Here is a 6,132-nt window from a genome sequence, read left to right on the forward strand (position 1 = left end):
TCTTATCTTTCGTTCTGATCATAGAGCAAACAAATTGAGCCGAAATACAATCAGCTACCTATTTTCTTCTCCTCCGATCTCAAATAGACTAAAACACTCAACAGGACTAAATTTAAGTGATATTTTTTCATGCGTGGCTCTCCCGTGAGATCGATTGAGCATAATTTTCCCTCTGAGTTTGATTTCATGTCTGACTTCTGTCAAGCTGGCAGAACATGTTGCAATGACAAGGCGAGTAGTTTTTTTTTTTTTTTTTTAAAACGTGACAACATGCCACACTGACAATACTCCAATGTCTGCATCGTGACTTTCCGGCAGAGCGTATTGCAGAAATCTTGCAGAGCGTTAGGCAGCTGACATGGTTCCACCATTGATTCGTTTGCTGTTAAGCTGCGTTGACACTTGCACAAATCCATTGGATACGCAGCTAGAGGAAGGCAATCGACCACTTCTGACTTTTACAATGGTGAGGAATGAGGATGAAAACGATGGACTGCCAAATGGTCCAGCAAACTGGTAGGGGCCGAGATTGCATGGTGTAATAAAACTTTTCTAAATCAGCGGCAAATCTCACATTATTTTTCACTTTCTATGAGGTCAATCAATCACTTTGAATGAAAGGCGAGAAAGTAATGGAAATATGTATTTTTATAAATGCAATGTATCAGGAAAGTAGTGTGTTCGTGAAACTGTTATTTTAATAAAAATTGAGACGATGTAATGTCAGTGTAAAAGCAGATATCGAGACATCGAGACCGGTTGTCTCTTCCAAAAGAAACAAAAGGCTTCCTCCCACAAAGAAGTAACATCCTAATGTGAACAGGAGGCAAGTTGTTGCTATCAGATTTCAACCAGGATTGATAGCTCTGACATCCTCCCCCTTCCAAAGAATGGTCGGCGAATAAGAGACTTTTAAAGACACCATCCCAATGCATGCACACACAGGCACGCATTCACACACATGCATGCCCACACACACACGCACACACATACACCTGCAATCCTCAGTCAGACCACATCCCTCAAAAGTGTATAAAACCTGGATGCAAAAGATGAAACATTGTCCCTGTTGCACCTACCCGTGGTAGTAGCAGTGGTCCGAGATCTCGTGTACTTATTCCCACTTTTCTGTCTGGATTAAATCAATTGTTTCACTATGTTGTGGTATGTGCGATCTTTCAACAAAAACCAAGATACTAGGAACCAGTTTGACGCAGCAAGTTTGACGCAAAAATGCGTTATAAGATGTCCAACTGTCTCCCTCGTGATGTCTCATTAACTGCAAAACCCAAGTTAGGTGAACATTTCTAACTGTAATAATAGGTCACAATTTTTGTAAAGACTAAAATATGAATGGCAGACATGGTGGCACAGAGGGAAATTATTGCTTGTGCTTTTGTGCTGGCAACAAGTTCAGGGTGACCACCGCCTACTGAGGAAGTCAGCTGGCATCAGCAGGCCTGCGACACTTGTGAGAATAAGTGGCTCTAAAAAATGGATGGATGTTTATTATACTACTATTGTATCAACATTTTGTGGTTTAAGTCATACCAGGAAAGAGACTGGAATACTTAATACTTTTGTCTAAAAGCCACTGAAAACTAAAATACATTTGAGGAGTTAACAGTAAGAATCTTTGTCCCACAATTCAATTCGATTCTGATTACCGATTTCGATTGAAAATGGTATTTGATTCAAAATGATTTCAATCAAAATGATTTCTTGAAGGAATCATTATACTACAGTCTGCTTTGCTTGACAGAACAACAAAAAGAAACAGCCTTTTATTACATTTCAGTTTTGATTTTTTAGGAACATGCCTTTTTCCACAAGAACGACATGTAAGCAACTGCTTTTTTAAAGATAGCTATAACATATATAGCTTTTATAGTATAAAATAAGATGAAACAAAAAAAGTTTATCTGGAAAAAAAGGTAGAATGAGATGCATCGTGATTTTGCTGGAAATTGCAGGAAATCATGTGAAAAACTGTTGCACGAATGAAAAAGATTCTTATTTCTCAGTATGTTTATGACAAACAAAAAATTAAAATGTATTGTTCACGTGAGCAGCTAATTTGAGAGTATGAGCTAAGCATGAAACGTGGGCCAGGTTGTTAATCTGTGTCCCTGCGAGCATATTGGTAGTGCGAGCAGATTGGTAGCATTATCAGTCACAATCACCAGAATCGTGACGGTCAAAGCCTATTGGTTAGCAAAGGAGTGAAACATTGCATTGTCGTGTGGCTTTCGTGAGTCACATGAGTTCACAAAAGGCAAAAAGCCTCTTTTGTTCTCGATGTTCATCCATCACATGTTAGTTAGTGACGATTTTTCTTTCAGTCTCTTGGAATAAAGGTGTGGCACAGCTGGGTAAAAACACTTTCACGATGGTGTAACGTACTTGGCTCCTCTGTCTTTAACATTTTCCACAACACTTAAAGGGACACTGCGTAAGATTTATTTCGTTTTTTTTTGCAGGTGCTGCATTTACCAATGTCCATAGCTATAACAAACATGGCAACCTTGGGGTATGTGTCACCACCATGTAATGTAATTTAATGATAACTAGACCTACTATTATATTTAAAACATACTGTTGGTCATTAAGAGCACATTTATTTACAAATTTTTACATTTATAATCATTTCATTTATTCATTTTTAATGAATGCGTAACTCTTACACAGTGTCCCTTTAAGGGGTTTTTTATTGTGTATTTTGAATTCCATCATTGCTGTGCATTGACGTATTTTTTACAGTTTTTGATGCATTTTTGTAACTTATTATTATTATTATTAATTTAAAGGTTTCAGGAGCTTTTCGGGAGGGCTTGGAATGGATTAGGCTATATACATGCAAAAGCATTGAAAATTCATGTTATGAAATGACTTCCGGAACAAGTTCATTTCATAAGTAGCGGTACCACTGTCTAGTGAATCGTTTATGAATAGTATAGCACTCCTTTGTTTGTTTTTTATTTGAAAAAGCGTTGCGCTGATCAGGCTGTCAAAGCACAGTTCTAGAAGTGAAATTGTAGTAGGAACGTTATGAAAAAAAAAATCTTATTTCATTTTAATTCTAATACATCATCGATTCTTGTTTTTGTACTAATGCGTATTACACGTTGTTCATTTGAAACAAACTTTCCCCAAGATCTCCAAAGCACAATCTCAGCGATGTTAGAGAACCGCACAATGTAACGGAGAAACATCTTCCATATGTCCAAAATAGCCGCTTCATAAACATGTTCTGTAAACATGCTTCACCCCTCATGAAACAATTCCACGCTGCAAAGTCATTTATCTGTGAATGGCACATTAACCACTCATTTTCTCCCTCGTCTGCGCGACTAACGTCTTCACTGATAATGGCCCAAGATTATGCACATTCATTACCATTATCATTAAAATCATCATTGCCATGCGCTTAGCATAATAACAGCATTTGACTGATTCCCTTCCTGAGCTTCTTTCCTATATGTTGGAAGGAGATAGTCCCCTGCATAATTCCTTCAAGGTTTCCTTTGTCTTATGTTGTCTACACATGCATGCAACACTTAACCGCTAGTCAAAAAGCGTCTTAAACCACTGTCCACTATTTTTTTTAAATAGCAAAAAGTGCATAGTGGAGAAATGTTTCCAAATGTAATTTTGTACTATCATAATTGGAATTTCTTCATTACTTTCTGTGTCACTACTCAAGTTTATTATTGTTAAGGACTAAAAGTACTTACTGAAAGGAAAGTTGTCAAAAAATAGTCCAATATTACCATAACTCGCGATTTTCCTTTAATCCCTGTTACATTTTGCATATACACTCGGTGGGTTTAATGATGAGGACATGAGTTTCTGGAACGTGCGTTTATATCATCATGATTGGCAATTCTTCATGAATTCCAATGATTGTTGCATATTCCAAACACAGTACCCCTAAGGGGGTTTAATTATTGAAGTACTCACAGATGGAATGTTTCTAAAATGCAGTTATTATATTATCATAATCAGCAATTCAGCTTTGCGTTCTAGTCTGTTTGTTTCATATACATAGTCCTGATAATGGATGATAGAACTAATCAGTGTGTGGATTAATTGCTCATGAAGAATCCAGTTGATTGTGTGGAATTGATTGGTGATTGCTCATTTTGAAGATATGATGGGCGCACTATTTGACTGTAACCAGCAGAGGCGCTGTTGACTCAGACTCACCTTGTTCCTAAAGGGAAAGCAGTTTTCTTTGTTGCAATCTTAAACGGAATGACTTTTTTTCAACAGGGAAAGGGGACGATGAGATGGCAGGGGGACACGGAGGGAAAAGGACTTTGATTTGCGCTGTGTAGTGTAATTGCACATCTCCGGCACCAGGTGGTGTTCTTTGACAAAGTCTGTGCAGTAGTTAGAAACTTTTTCAATTGCCATCAACATTTTTGCTAAATAACATTAGAATTTCAGGCCTCGTTAACCTGCTGCCGTTACTGTACTGTCTATGTCTTGTGGGGTCTTGCTTAATTTTCAATTGTTGTTTTTCTTTCGTTGTATTATTGTTGCTTGATGTGTAAATGATGCCCCCACTGTCGGTGAAAATGACAGGACCAGTAAATCAACTTAATTAATATCTAAGGTGTTGGAGAAAAAAAAACAGCACAATGTTTAACACCATTTTCTTCAGGTTAAAAAAATTAAATTATTGATATTGTTTGAGATCAATTTAGATTTATTATTATTTATGGAGTGAGGTCAGCATCAAACCGGTCAACTAGTCAAAAATGTTTCTTGGTTGAATAAGATTGATTTTTTTTACAGGTAATTTGATGGATTTAAAGCTATTTTGTCAGATACATAATGAGCTATAACCTTTGAAAACCCCATTAAATAGAAAAAATCGCATTTGCTGAAAATGTATTGAAATTGAATTTTTCTTTTGTTAGTGTTAAAAAGCATGCAATTTTAGGTATGCTCATACAATTTTCATAATAATCTCATTTTTAATCACCACAGCGAGTGGGGGGCCTGCAAAATGTTTTCTCTGCCTGACAAAAAATAATTGAAAAGCACTGCCTTAAGGCAACCAGAATCTAATAAAGCTGCAACTAATGATAATTTCACTCATCTTCATTCCTTCAACTTGACAGTGCAAAAAATGCACAAACCTTCTTTTCTTATGATTCCTTCACTGGTTTGGGCCATAATATGCCAGAAAATCAAGGAATATCATATTTTTCCAAAGTAAAAGTAAATATCTCCAAACATCTTATTCTGATTCAACACAATCCCAATCAGCCTCTTATCATAAAGCACTAAAGAAATCTGAGAATATATCCTGTGGAGAAACAGAAATTCTGAGTATTTGGACAAATTTGGGTCTTTAAAGGATGAACCTATTATCCGAAAATATTTAATGATTAGTTTGCAAATTGATTAGATGTCCATCGATCAAATTGTCAATTGAATTCTTCACTTTCTTTCTTTAGCAGTTGGATTTAAGTCAGTTACGCCTGAGTCCATTACAAAGTGCTGTTAAGTGCCATCTCAGCACAGCGTGGGACTATCTTGTTAATTAAGTAGTAATCAGTTGTGATGTGGATGCTGCTGAGAGTGAAGATGATGCCAGAGGAGCAACAGGGAGACAAAGTAGAAGGGATGCTGCCCAACAAAGAACGATATGCCTCCTGGTGCAGATGGTTGTTTACGGAATGATCTCTTAGGAAAAAATCCCAAATCACAAAAAGCTTTTACACCAATGCGCACAAGCTCAGGAGAAAATGTTAAAAGGTGATTATCTGTTGAGAAAAATATCCCACCGGGATCGATTATCCAACAACAAATAGGTCCAGGAGATACCAAGCGGTAAAAGTTTTTGTTTTTTTCTCATCTTAAAGCATTTTCTCCCTTTTTGACAAACACAGTCCTGCCACACAAGTGTGTCGACACTACAGAAAGTCTGACACAAACAGAGGGGGGGAAAGAAGAAAAAAAACGTCCCTACCTTTGATTTGTGACGTGGAGAATTTCTCGGGGTGGTTCTTCGGTGCGTACAAGGGAGTTTGTAATCTCAGCTTGTATCCTTAGGCTAAGATTTTCAACAACTGAACACATACCTCCTCTGAGGCTTCTTATAAAGGCACACCCCTTCCC

The 6,132-nt window shown here is 37.1% G+C and overlaps 1 protein-coding gene across 1 annotated transcript in view; it reads right to left on the minus strand.

Moving 5' to 3' along the window:
• Window positions 1-6,132, minus strand: part of pnocb (prepronociceptin b) — a 31,939-nt gene extending 25,807 nt beyond the window's left edge. The window contains exon 1 of the mRNA XM_088403733.1: window positions 5,984-6,132. The gene's annotated coding sequence lies outside the window, so the exon portion shown is untranslated. The remainder of the gene's footprint in view (window positions 1-5,983) is intronic.

The sequence above is a fragment of the Hippichthys cyanospilos genome, chromosome 20 (genome assembly GCF_059441005.1).
Source record: "Hippichthys cyanospilos isolate Australia breed blue-spotted pipefish chromosome 20, RoL_Hcya_1.0, whole genome shotgun sequence".
In the NCBI taxonomy this organism is placed as follows: Eukaryota; Metazoa; Chordata; class Actinopteri; order Syngnathiformes; family Syngnathidae; genus Hippichthys; species Hippichthys cyanospilos.